Here is a 14,403-nt window from a genome sequence, read left to right on the forward strand (position 1 = left end):
CATTTACCGTCTCTTTGCTCTCGTGCAGAACGTCAGGGAGTTTCCTGCATGCTCTTTAGCAGCAATTTTTGTTGGTAAATGTCAAATGTTCCTGTTGGACACACCTGCTTGTTTACAATCAAAACAAGGAAGTGAGTTTGGTGATTTGGTCGGATTTAACAGGGACTGCTTGAATTTGCGTTAACTGTCGCAATTACAAAGTTAGTTTAGTTTATTGATTTGTACAAAGATGAAAATAAAACACATAAGTAAGGCATAAACAGCAATGAAATACTGTATGCTAAGAAAAGATAGATGCAATTGCCAGTTTGTGGAGGTGAAATTAAAAAAACAAAGGCAAAAGATTTGAAAATCATCTCTCATGAAAACACAAGAAATAAGCAAACAAAATGAATTTTAGTGCAACTTAGTTGAATGACTCTGTCCCATTTGAGCAAATAGTTTGTAGGAGGCAGCTAGTCCTTAACAAGACGACTCTGTAAACTCCACTGTAATTTGCAATTGCCCTCAGAAGAACTTCTTTGAAAAACACTCTTTCTGTGTATTTGAAAACCAGAGAAAGGATAAAATTGCAACTTAACACTCCAGCAAAAGCAACAGTTCATGTGCAGTTTGCAAAAAACACAGAAACAAATATACCAACACACAAATAAATGAGGTACCCAAATATTTTCAGTTTAAGAGACAATGCTTTTGTTATCCTTATTTCCCCAGTGTGGGCATGACAGCATTATGTACCCGTTACATACCTTAAGTTATGGTAGACCAGAGTGACAGTAACCAGTTACATTGAAATATTGTAGTTACATTTTAAATCCCGTCCATTATGGAGTACAAATTTGATTGGTTCTCAATAAATATTGAAACTTGACCATCATAAATGATCACATTGTGGAGCCTTCCTGTGATTGGTCAGTCAGCAGACTTGAGAAGGGAAACTGACTTTAGTTGTTGGTGAACTTTTTCTTTGTAATTTCCAGTTTAAGCTGTCCAGGACGAACTTTGCACTGCTTTAGAATTTCACCTAAAAATCCTCATCTAACAAAATTATTATCTCTAAAACTCAGTAACTTTTATTCTAAGTAAGTGAATGAGATGCTTTTTATGTAGGAGGTTACTAAACAATTTTTTTGTGGGGAGTTATGCTTGTATGATAAACCACCTGTTGTGGCTGCAGTGATTCAGACCCTTCGCAAAACATTTTGGCTGCTTGCGCTCTCTCTCTTCACTCACTGTCTAGCTTGCTCGATCACTGCTGCTGTTTCTCTCTCTTCTGGGATGACTATACGCCGGTCCCCCAGGTCATTCACTGTCTAGCTCCCTTGTTTTTGTGCCATAATGTGGCCGTGTTTGTTCCAGTCGTGGGTGAAAAGATCCAGCATGTGTGTTGCATTTTTGGGGCGAGTTTAAAATCTGCTGACAAGGAAGTCAACAGAACACTGAGCAGTCACTGGAAAAAATAACAAATAAACAGCCATTGCTGTTTCCTATATCAGTGGGCTATTTGCCTTTAGTGTGTGTGTGTGTGTGTGTGTGTGTGTGTGTGAGAGAGAGAGAGAGAGAGAGAGAGAGAGAGAGAGAAACCTTCAGTTGTAATTTGAATTGTGCAATTTTAGTGTGTGCTCTTTATGAAACATGGTTTCTGTCAAAACCCATATGTCCTCTGGAAAAGAGCCAGACACGGCTTGTGAGCCATAGGTTCCAGACCACTGATATAATCAGTATGATAAACTGAAACAGATACAGGGAGATTAAGAAGCAGATAAACTCGACAGGCTTTGGAGTTTTTAAAGTACATTTTCTATTACTATATTATACTATAGTATATACTGTACTATATTATATTTGAATCATATAGTAATAAATTTGTAATTTTAAAAGCATCCGACAATACAGTTCCGACAATACAAGTTTTGCTCAGCACATAGGATAGCCTTTAGTCTGGAAAAGGAGATCTCCTTGCTGTTTTTTTCTTCTTCTTTTTTTTTTCTTCCAGTTACAGTTCTGGCATCACATACATCCTCTGTTCTAATGCTAGGGTGAATGCCATGGTGTGGCATACACAGTTGGTGTCCATGAGCTTATGCTGTGCTCACATTATGCCATTAGCTGCCGACCTGGAAAACCTGTTAGTGTCAGCCCCCTAGTGATGATTACATACATTAGATGGTGAGGATGAGATTTTTTGTGAGCTTTGATATCTCCCACTTGGCCTCACAACTTGTCAAAATGTGTCAACACATGGCAGGAAAAAAATCTTAAGTATTATCATTCCCACTCATACAAACAACTCTACTTATGTAAAGCAGGCAGCATCTACATTTGCTATATGAACATTTCCAAATTGTGACAATGGAACGCCACACAGATATGAATCTTTATTGTCCACCATGTGGAGACTTGCCTTTGGCTTCATATCTTAAAATACATAGGACACTTTTTAAAGAAAGACTGCTATTTAGATATGTACCCAATCACTTCTTATCTGCCTTCTGGTCACTAAAGGCTGCCTTCCCATTCTCCTGCTAATTCTGAAGAGATGAAGTAATCATCAGATGAAAATGAATTTGGATCATGATAAAAACTGTATTGGAATAGGAGTAGTGCTAATGTCCCCAGAGTTTGTCGTTTGGCCTGCAGTGTATCTTACAGGCAAGACTGCTGTCCTAAGAACAGCTGGGAAAGAAGAGCTCCTTTCTCCCTCGAGAGAGAGCGTCTCAGAAACCCTGTGGTCTAGATGTAGAAATTAGCCCAAAGCCTTTCATCATCTCTGCCTGCTTCCCACCACAAATATCCACGTGGCCCAGATAGCCCCCACCCCCCCACTCCTCCACCCACCCCCCCACCTTAAGTAAATGAGGACATAGACAATGGAAAAGTGACTGTTCACTCCAGCCTGTTTATGAAGACAGATGTGAAGTGTTGTCACGCTCAAGCGAGCATGTGAGGGATTTTCATATGCAAACAAGCATAGGTTTGTTTTCAGCAGCCATGTCTGCCATTGAAACAGGTGTGCCCAGCAGTTTATTTGTTTAGGGTGTGGTTGCACGGAGCTGATGTTAAGGTTTGCAAGCTGAATGGCATTTATTTACTGATTCATGCAGGGAACTGATGATAAAGCATGAAGTGTATATCAAAAAAAACAAAAACAAAAAAAAAAAAAACAAGAAAGAAAAAGTGACCTCAGCAATGGCATATTGTGAAGCTTTTTGTTTTTGGCTCTGCAGTAACATATGGTATAAGATGAAAGTCATCACTTCCATGTGTCTGTTGCAACAAATTTCCCCCAGATCGCAAGTAAAGAGAGAGACACTTCAGAGAGCAATTTTGAATCCACATTTCTCTCGGAAGATGGTCGATGATGGTGCTTTCTACTTCTTTCCCATCAGCTTTCAGGTGAACGTAGAACTATATTTCACCTTTTTGGCCACTAAATACCAGAAAAGAAAACTAGTCACATCTGCTTTCAGATGGTAAACACAAGGTGATCGGAAAATACCGATCACCTCCACTTTTTAATGGTGAGTACTACTTGGGAACATGGAGTATTGTGATGCAACCAGATTTCCCTAACTTATGACTTCACCAACAAGGAAATACCAGTAGGTCAACCTGAGAGAATAGTATAACTTCAAACACTACAAATCAGAAGTCAGGCTTGCAAGGAGTCAGAAATGCTTTGATGGTACAAATGTGCGTAGACTTTAGTCCCTTTGTGGTGAATAGCCTTCTTCAGGTTAATAGAACAGCTTATATAGATACAAACCATAAATATTAAATATGGGCAATTACAATGGAAACACATCAGTACAGAGAAGGAAGAAAATCAAATTCTGTTTGTCATTTTCTTACAGATAGATAGATAGATAGATAGATAGATAGATAGATACTTTATCGGTCACCGAGAAAATTTAGCATCCAGTACCTCTATATCTGTGTGACTATAAAGTGATTAGTGACTATGACTTTGGAACAGGAATCTTACCAGGTACAATAGTATCAAATGCACAAAAAGTCATCATCATCATCATCATCATCATCATGTTTTTCTATGAAACTGCACAGGTTTTATACTCCAGTTTATACCTTTGTACTTCCGGATGTACCGAAAAAATTTGTACTGTCATAGTGTTCCTGACGCCTTGTTAGCCTGACTTCTGACTCGCAGTGTTTGAAGCCTTTTTCTCTAATCCTGGCGTGAGAGCATGAGCTACCTTCAAGTAGGGATTATCATACTTGTTTCTATTATAACTAAGAAACACTTCATCCATGGCATCTTAATGATTTAGATTAGATTAGATTTTATTGATCCCGACAGAAATTGCAGTGCTTAACAGCGCACAGTGCGGACACAGTGTAAAAGCAACAGGGAAAAACAACATACGCAAGACAGAAAAAAATGAATAAATAAATAAACTATTGAGAGTGGAAGTTAGCCTTCTGTTGTACTGTGAATTGTGATGAATCAGTAGCAATCGGTTGAATTTTGGATGCTTTGCTTTGAGCGATCAAGCCATTCCAACAACCACGACATGAAATTCAGCGTACAAGACCCACAGTCTGAGCAGGGTGAAGCCACTGAGGATACATCAAATTTCATAAGAGACAAGAGACAAATTTCGCAAGTGTCATTATTGTGTTGAAATGGACTGCAGAGCGCCCACAACGCTTAAACTGCGACGCAAACATCAGTGGATCAAAGTCACGACATGCATCAAAGATTGTGCCAAGAGTTACAGCTTTAATATCTTGACCAGCAGCCAGGTCATTTTGTCCGGCCGTGCCTGTGAAATGGCCAGCACCGCTGTGTTTTCCTGCAGCTGAAAAATTTAATGGGTTCCCTGTTGAAATGTGTTTGCGGGGTGCTTTGTTTTCACCGCTGGCTGGGAAATCCGAAGCTGCTGAGACTCATCTGTCATATATTTGTTGGGATCCTAAATTGCTGTTGAATCACACTGACTGTACCTTAATAGCTCTTTCCTGTTCCACTCACTTAGTCTCTGCTGCCTAAGACAGTTTGCTTACTGATATCTAGACTAACCATGATTTTTCCTAAACTTTAGCTGCTTGTATTATCAAAAAATGAAAATAATAATAATAATAATAATAATATATATATATATATATATATATATATATATATATATATAGATATAGATAAAGATATATAGATATAGATAGATAGATAGATAGATAGATAGATATTTATAATTGACTTGCAAGCACCTCAACGAGTATTAATGATATCCAATGATATCCAAATGCAAAGTGTATTATAAAGTGTGAACGTTTATGCAGGGATAACCCTGAATACAAATACACGGGGGAGGGAATGAGGGAGATGTCATGTGAGGGCGGGCTGATCTGACCCTGCTATTGTGCAAGGATGCAATGCTAAACCAAAGCACCCCTGTCATGCATGTCAAACCGGCTCTCTGTTCCAGATGGATAGCAGTCAAATCTCATGCAAAACATCTGTTTTCACGTCGCCGTGCATGCAAGCAGGCCCACGCTCACGTGTTGTCCGCACTTTGCTCTCTTATGGAGAGAGACAGTGAGCAGTTCAGGCAGGGCTGTGCAGACACCTCAAAGTTGGAAAAAGGGCACATGGATCAAGATTTTCCAAACAAACACCACAGAACATAACCTGTTGAACTATAGCAACCTATATCTCACAGTAAACCACAGTCCTGCAACATTATATGATTAGACTGACATTTTTCAATTCTAGCATTATTACCATTATTATTAGCATTATTGCTAGTATTATCTTCAGGCTGTTAGAGGACAGGACCAGCTGGGGTACATTAAAAAAAATCCTCCTCCTCAAACTTTAACAGTGAATGTCAGCAAAAAGATACACAGGCTTGTGTTAAGGCAATAGAAAATACTATATTGTAGCTGTTTAGCTGTTTAAACAGATACAAACACACACAAAAGAGACTTTTTTTTATTTGTTTTGATTTGATTAGATTTGCTCAGTCTCTCCCTCTTTCTCTGCAGGTTCTGTCTCTTTTCCCCACACGTTCCCTCTTTCCGTGATCCGTGGCTCTCCATGTGTCCATCTCCTCACCCGGCTCACCACTTTCTGCTTTCCCCACATCTAGGAACAAGGCACAGCATGCCACTGCAGCATTAATCTATTCATTCATTCATTCACCTTATTACTGATAAATAACTCTCTCACCCAATCAATCAGAGAGGCAGCCTAGTAATGACAGAAAGCATTAATCACAAGTCTGTTTTTTATGACTCTACTTTTTTATGGCCATATGATTTTATGAAGAAAGGAAGACAGTTTGAAGTCTCTGAAAGTTCATTTTCATATCATAGTGGAATGAATGGAAACCAATAGCTGGATAAAAGGGAAGAAAAATGATACTGAAGTTCTGAACTATGGCTCCTTTCTTTGGGAAAAGATTCGCAGAAATGTGAAGTATGTTTTTTTTTTAACTTGAGGAGAAGTGTCTGAGTGTGTGCTTGTGTGTGTGTGTGTGTGTGTGTGTGTGTGTTTGCATGCATTTGACATGCAGACAGGGGAATTAGTGGAGGAATTTCGGCACTAGACACTCAACAGCCATGTCTCACACACACAATTCATTTGCATGCACACAACCTCTCCATCATGTTTTCATTCCTGTCTGGACAAACACAACACACACACACACCACGCACACTCCTCTGATCACACTGGAACTTCCACATCTTTGTTTGGACTAACAGGCAGGGTAGACCAGCCAGCCGACTCTTCCAGTCTGGAGGCAGTTTAATTGACAGCCTTTGCTGTGTCTGAGCAGGAAGGGAAACGGGAAGCTTTCTATTTATGCATCATTTGTGCCATCGGTTTTGTTGGAATGAGAACAAGGTCCCGCTGTTGTGTTTTTTCAGCCCTTAATTAAGGCAGAGGGAGTGGGAAAATAGAGAAACAAGGAGAGGAAGAGGGAGGTTTGCTTGTAGTAGTGGAGTGGCACTGTAGGGATTTAAGGAAAGCCCAGCCCATATCCCCTTGTCCTCAGTTTGGGCTCTAATTTTATAGTAATCCTCATTAAGGATGGTGAATCATGAGCCAAATTCCCACAAGCCCAAATGTTGACACACTGTAACAGTTGTACCTGACTGTACTGAGTGTGTGTGGAGGTGTGTGTTTTCTTGTATTTTATGTTCTCACGGGGACCAAATGTCCGCTGGAGTGTGGAAGATGACAGAAATCCTGAGTTTTACAAGGGCGTGAGTTCAGCAGGTTTTTGGGTTTGAATTAATGCTAGAATTAGGATTAGGTTTCGGTTAGGACAGCGGTTTTGAAAATGATCTGCTTCCGGGGATCCACAGCAAAATGAGGAAAAGTTCACTTTCACTTTGATTTAATTCACTAGAAAATACTACGGCATAAAAAAAAGGTGACATGATGTTTTAATCTCACCAATCTCTCAAATGTCACACCTGAATACAACACATGAAATCTGACATGTATGATATTAGATTAGAGTTGATTCTTTAATAATATCTGTAATTTATGTAATATAATTTTCTTTTTTTCTGGAAAATTTCATGTTATTTATTTATTATGTATTATATTTATTATTTTATTATGTAATTGATTTATTTGTCACCCATCTACCAGTAATATTTTGCTAATCATCTTTTGCACCATGTTTATATATTTATACATATGGACTGGAAATGCATTTCTTTCGGTAGTAGTTTTTTTTGTTTGTTTGTTTGTTTTGCTGTTTTCCTTGATTGATTATGAATTTGATGTACAGTATGTTGTTTTCCTCTATTATGCCTGGCAGATATGAAATAGTTTGCATGAGTTTTGTTTGGCTGCAATGGCATGCTCATTTTCTATTCCAAACAAACAGCCGCTACAAATTAAATATGTGTATTTTAACTTATTATTCGGTTGCATGCTTTCAGCTGCGGCTGTGTATAATTGTGTGGTTCAGGCATTCAAAAAAAATAATTTCTGAAGTTTAGTCATTTGTAAATGTTGGAATCACCTCTGACTTTGGATTATTATAAAGTGGGTGGTTGGATTCAGCAGGACTTCCATCTTTATCTGACACACTACCCATTTTCTGTACCAACCATTGCTTTCCTTGTTTTAAAGTTTCCTTACAGTGACTTCATGACCTCGCTGTGCACATGCACCTTAGAGTGACTGAGACTGTATATTGGCAGAGATAATTATTCCAAATCATACATCACTATTTTTCTAAATGGACCCTTTTCACATGGCCTGTGAAATGCAAATGCAGTGGTAGGAATTATATTAAGAACCATGTCTGCTTTATTAGCAAGACACAGGAAAGACGGAGTGGTGAGGGTTGTGAGCTGAATGGAAAGTGGAAAAAAAATCAGAATGAATGATGGGAGTCAAGAGTAGAGAAGATGAAAGCAAACCAAAAGCAACTATAGTTTGTTATCTGAATGAACAAGAGCACATATTTACTTAGTATTGCATTAAATAATAAATAGAAAAAAATTAATGTAATATTAATTATATTTTACAATGAGGAGGGGGGGGGCAATAGCAATGACAATAGCAATAATAATAGTAATAATGTTATCAGTACAAATTTATATGCATATATTTGGGCTACTGTTATCAGTAACCCAGAAATATGTCATGTAAAATCCATATTATTAACTAAAACTTTATATTTCAGATTGTTGTGACAGGTTTTAATGCAATAACTGGCTGTAATTTTACTGTGGACTAAAAGTTCAGGCTGGAATGCTGGCAGATTTTTGCTTTTAAGTGAGTATGTGCATGTGTTTGTGTGTGTGTTCATGCGTGTGTGCGTGCGTGCATGTGTGTGTGTGTGGTGAAGGGGGGGTTAGTTGTTTGAAGGAGACTGTTGAAAGGGGACACCCTTCCGCCTTGTGCATTATGTTGCAAGGGTGATTGAGGCCAAAACATATGAAAGCAAACTAACACCACTCTGATAATCGATCCATAGGAAGAAAGGAGAGCGAGCGAGAGAGAGAAAGAGAGAAGGGAGAGCCTGATGATGCATATGAATAGTGGAAAGGTGGAGCAGCGCTGTCATCTACGGTGCAGGCAAGGCAGATATCCTGCACTCACTACCACGATTTGACCAGTGTGAGCTTTGGAAGGCCACTGTACAGATAGCTGTGGTTTTGGTTCCAAACTGCCGATGGGCAGGATTTTGCATCAGCAGCCAGAATATAAATGTGATCTTATTCATGAAAATGAAGAAAATCCTTTGCAAGACAATATTCAGTGTTATCCCGATGATTCTCCCTAGGGTGGAAAAACCTCTCAAATAACTTTGAGGCATAATGTGACAGAAAATTCTTCACTAAAATACAGATAACAACAACAGTATTACTACTACTACCACTACTACTACTACAACTGCTTCTACCACTACTCCTACTACTTCTACTGCTACTGCTACTAACATACCACTACTACAACTACTACTACTACCACTACCACCAATAAAATAGAACCTTAAGTGAAATAAGATAAGATAAGATAAGATATTCCTTTATTAGTCCTACGGTGGGGAAATTTCACGTATTACAGCAGCAAAGTGGATAGCAAGATATGAAGCATAATTTACACTATAAACAGTATATGCAGATAATAAGTACCAAAGAGCAATATAAACATTATAAACAAGGAATGTAGAAATCTTAAGGAGAAAAACAACATTGCTGCATGCAACCGGACACTAGTCCTCAGTGCTGATTGGTTTCTGTCTCATTGCTAACAGTGATGGGAGCAAAGGGAATGTAAAATAACCGTGCCTGTCATTTGGTATATCACATCTTTGCAGTTTCCATGTTTTACTCATCTATCCAAATGTAACCTTATCAATGCTTTTTTCAGGAGCATGAAAAGCCTTGGGCTAGACATCTCCGTCTCAATTGCCACCAAGTTTGTACATCCACAAATCAAATGAACTTTTTTCCTCTTTCAGTCTCAGCCAGGTGTAAGAAACATGACAGAGGGGAAGTTCAGAAATCCAGGGAAGTTTCGGCAAGTGTCAGCATTTTTCTAGGGTCTTCCATGTAATCGATTAAGACCTGAGGCTGTGTAGGTGCCAGAATAAATGAGCACGCCACCATTTCCACCATAAATCAGGCCACAGGCGATTGGGCTGTACAGTACATCTACATGATGTATGCCCCCGAGCTCGGTACGCTGGCGACAAGGTGATGTATTGGCCATCTGCATTCAAGCTGAGCTCAACTGGAATAGAACTGTTCAGTCAGAGGAAATGGTTTTGCTTCACAGCTACGCAAAACTACAGTGTTGTGATTTCCTTCTGCGTGTGTGTGTGTGTGTGCATGTGTGTGGGGGGCGGGGTGGTGGGGTGGGGGGCTGTCTAGCGTTTTGACGTGTCTACTATGATGGCATGTTAGGGTCATTGTAGGGGAAAAAAAAAAAAAAACTTTAATCTCGGAAATTCTGAATGTAAAGCAAACATAATACGGACTATTTTCCCCGGTGGAGAGACCGTTTCACTCCACCTAATTTGAAGTCATCAAAACACAACAGTGCTGCTACTTTTAGGAAACCTAAGGTGGAGGACTTTATTACGGTGATGGAATACTGGGGTGAAGACAGTTTGAAGTCTCTGAAAGTTCATTTTCATATCATAGTGGAATGAATGGAAACCAACGGCTGGATAAAAGGCAGGAGAAATGATATCAGAGTTGTAAAATACGACTGTTTGCTTTGAGAAAAGATTAGCAGAAACATGAAGTATAGACATTTTGTAGATATTATGCTAAACAAGCAAAGTCACTGCTACGGTCCTCTAAAGATACCGGTCAATTGAGAATGTCTATTTGGCCTGTTTACTTAGCCCAGTCTTGAACTTTTGACTAGTCATTTGATGGCTGAGGATGTCTTTCTGAATGCATTTTTTAATTTTCCACCTCACTAATTCTGTGTAGCAGTCCCCAGCTGAGCACAACAAGGAGACACACACCAGCACCTTTGACTGTCAAAACATGTGCATATCAGATATTACTCCAAGGAGAACCAGCACAACCGTGCACACAAACATGCACATACACACATATGTGCATGTGCATGTATGCACACAAGCATGTACAGATGCACGCTTTGTCCTTGTGCATCTGTACATGCTTCCTCCCTCGGTACACAATACGCAGGGTTGAATTATGCATGTACGAGTGGGCAAGTTTGTGCTGTTGGACTCATCCGTGACTAAAATCCTCAACAGAACAGTTTCCTCATGATCACCCAAAGTCAATCAAAGTCGATGCAAACTTCCCCCCATCATATTTCAAACAGCCGTATGAAACTTGCTATATGAGCATGACAGTGACCAATGATTTTTTCATTGTCTTTGCAAAATAGATCTTTCTGCTGGACAGCTAACAGTGGGACTCCAATCACAAGTACAAAGCTAGCCCTGAGGCATGAAAGAAGTTTCAACCCAAAGCTGACATCTCGCTGTGCTTTGTTCCACCTTTTGTTGGACCACAAGTCTCTAGCATAGTAAAAATCTACCTGAAAATTACCTAGCTACAACTCAGTGTGCAAAGCATTCCCTGGTCTCTTATGTGCACCACATTGTCTCCCTGAGAGTTGCCAGAGCGCTTTAACGATTCCCCCCTAATTGAGATGCCAGCCTCTTTCTGCCTTGCCACCCCTCCCTCCCTCTATCTGTCTCAGTTCCGTCTCTCAGCCTGCCCTCTGTCTACCTTTACTCAGTGGGATGCTAATATTCTCTGGCATGGCAAGCAGCGGCTGTCAGTTAGCGAGCCGCCCAGCCGCGGTAAATATCGCACATTGATTAGGCCCATTTGCATAGGTACAGGGGGCCGGAGGGTATGGCTAAGACAGATGAGAAGGCTGAAAAAACATCGCCCATCCATGGTCATAGTGGGACCAGTCATTTTTTACATGGATCTTTTTGTGTTTGTGTACGTGGATGTGTGTTTGCTTTAGCACTTTTTTCCAGGCATTATTATAGAAGGCTGACGTTAGGATTTGTGAAATGGTAATGTGTGTTATGTGGCATCTGTGGACCCCCAAAGGTCCACCCTCCCAGAATGCACCTCGGCAGCCGATTTGTTCACAACACAACATTTTACGAATACAAGTGCACATTTTCACAGCCATACCTCTACATTACTCCAATGTATAGGCCCACACATACACTATATGGACAGAAGTACTGGGCCACCTACACATTCCACCTACAGGAGCTTTTCTGACCTCCCATTCTAAATCCATAGGCATTAATATGGAGTTGATCCCCCTTTGCAGCTACAACAGCTTCCACTCTTCTGGAAGGCTTTCTACCAGATTTTGGAGTGTGTCTGTGGGAATTTTTGCCCGTTCATCCAGAAGAGCATTTGTGAGGTCAGACACTGATGTTGGACCAGAGGGCCCGGCTCACAATCTCTGTTCTAGTTCATCACAAGGGTGTTGGATGGGGTTGAGGTCGGGGCTCTGTGCAGGCTAGTAAAGTTCTTCCACACCAAACTCAGCCAGCCATGCCTTTATGGAGCTGCTTTGTGCACTGGGGCTCAGTCATGCTGGGACAGAAAAGGGCCTTCCCCAAACTGGTCCCACAAAGCTGGAAGCAGAGAATTGTAAAAAATGTCTTGGTGAGCTGAAGCATTTAGATTTCCCTTCAGTGGAACTGAGGGGCCGAGGCCGAGACCAGAAACACCAGCCCATAGTGTTATCCCTCCTCCAGCAAACTGCACAGTCGGTACAATGCAGTCAGACAGGGAACGTTCTCCTGGTATTCACTAAACCCAGACTCGTCCATCAGACTGCCACATAGAGAAGCGTGATTGGTCACTCCACAGAACACGTTTCCACTGCTCCAGAGAAAAGGCGCCATATGAAGGGGAAAAATTAGGATGATAGGTTAAAAATAGGTCTAAAAAAATCAATATTAAAGTGTTAAGCCATTATCATTAATAGTATATTTTATTCAAAATATAATGTAATAAAACTAACAAATTGTCTTTACTTGTCTTTGGCAGTAAAAGAAAATAGCAATTATGAAATTGTTTAGTCCTGCCTGAGCGCAGTCGTCGGTGCCTGCTAACAGACAGTAGTTGTGAGGAGGGAGTAATCATGCTGCCAAAAAAGAAATCTGGTTTCCAAAAATGAAAAGAATAAAAGGAAAGAGAGAAGAGACCAAAGAAAAGGCACAGTAGTCTTCTGGAAACTGCTCTGCAGTTACTGAGTCAGCAGAGCATTGGTCACTTTTACGCACTATGAGCCTCAGCGCTCGGTGACCCCGCTGTGACTTTACGTGGTGCTGCCCCCTGGTGGCTGAGTTGCTGTGGTTCCTAAACACTTCCACTTTGCAATAATCCCACTTCCAGCTGATGGTGGAATATCAAGGAGGGAAGAAACTTCACCAGCTGACTTGTTGCAGTGGTGGCATCCTGTTACATGACTATTACAGCAGCATGCTGGAACTCAGTGAGCTCTTTAGAACGTTCGGTTCTTTCACTAATGTTTGTAAAGGCAGACTGCATGGCTAGCTGCTGGTCCATAATACAAATAGACAAAAATAGAAAAGAGCAGACTGGTTGGCATTTCAACCCAAAGTCTCATCTGCTGTACCAAATACAGCTTTAAGCGAGCAAAATGCCACACTAAGAACCTCCCTGATGGTGTTAAATACCATTATCCAATAGATGTCAAGCTGAGGGCAAGACCAGGATGCAAAACTTATTTGAAACTTAAAACTTAAATTTATTTGGCTCTTTGGTTGTTGTTTGCTTTTTCTGTTTACTTTTTGTTCATGTCTTTATTTTCTTCTATGTTTATTTATTTGTTCATGTTCAAAAGAAAAAGAAAAAAGAAAGAAGAAAGAAAGAAACTTTAAATTGTATGAGTTCATGATGGCGAGGAATGGACACTTCAGTATTTTTGTCCAATATTTACAACAAATCTGTCAATCCAGCATCACTGATCTTTTAACTGACTTTTAAATATAGAATTTTAATTAAATAGTTTTTAATTGTATTTTAAATAAATAGTGTTTGTTTAAAATAAAAAGTAGTTTTTTGCAAATGGTTTGGTAATTTATTCATTTATTTATTCAGTTAATTTTACTAATTGGTTTTTCCCATATTATGTGAATGAAATCAAATGATTGTGCTCAGGTTTCCAAAGGATTTATTCACTTGACATTTATTATTTTTAACATGATGTTTTAATCTCACCGCTTTCAGTTTATTTGATGAATATGACACCTACCAAGTTTCATAATCAGCACAAACCAAAATATCTGTTGCAAATGAGAAGGCCAACTTATCCATTGTTTTCATCATCAAGCAAGTATTAGCCAACTGTGTGGCAGAGTTCTTCTCCCATTTTCATTTTTTTCATTACTATGCACTGTAACAGCCATCTAATAG

General features: G+C 39.7%; 1 protein-coding gene across 1 annotated transcript in view; it reads left to right on the forward strand.

The window, feature by feature from the left end:
- The window catches only part of nrxn3a (neurexin 3a), a 445,490-nt gene that overhangs the window by 409,777 nt on the left and 21,310 nt on the right, over nucleotides 1-14,403 (forward strand). The gene's annotated exons all lie outside the window — the stretch shown is intronic.

Source organism: Myripristis murdjan, chromosome 22 (assembly GCF_902150065.1).
Source record: "Myripristis murdjan chromosome 22, fMyrMur1.1, whole genome shotgun sequence".
In the NCBI taxonomy this organism is placed as follows: Eukaryota; Metazoa; Chordata; class Actinopteri; order Holocentriformes; family Holocentridae; genus Myripristis; species Myripristis murdjan.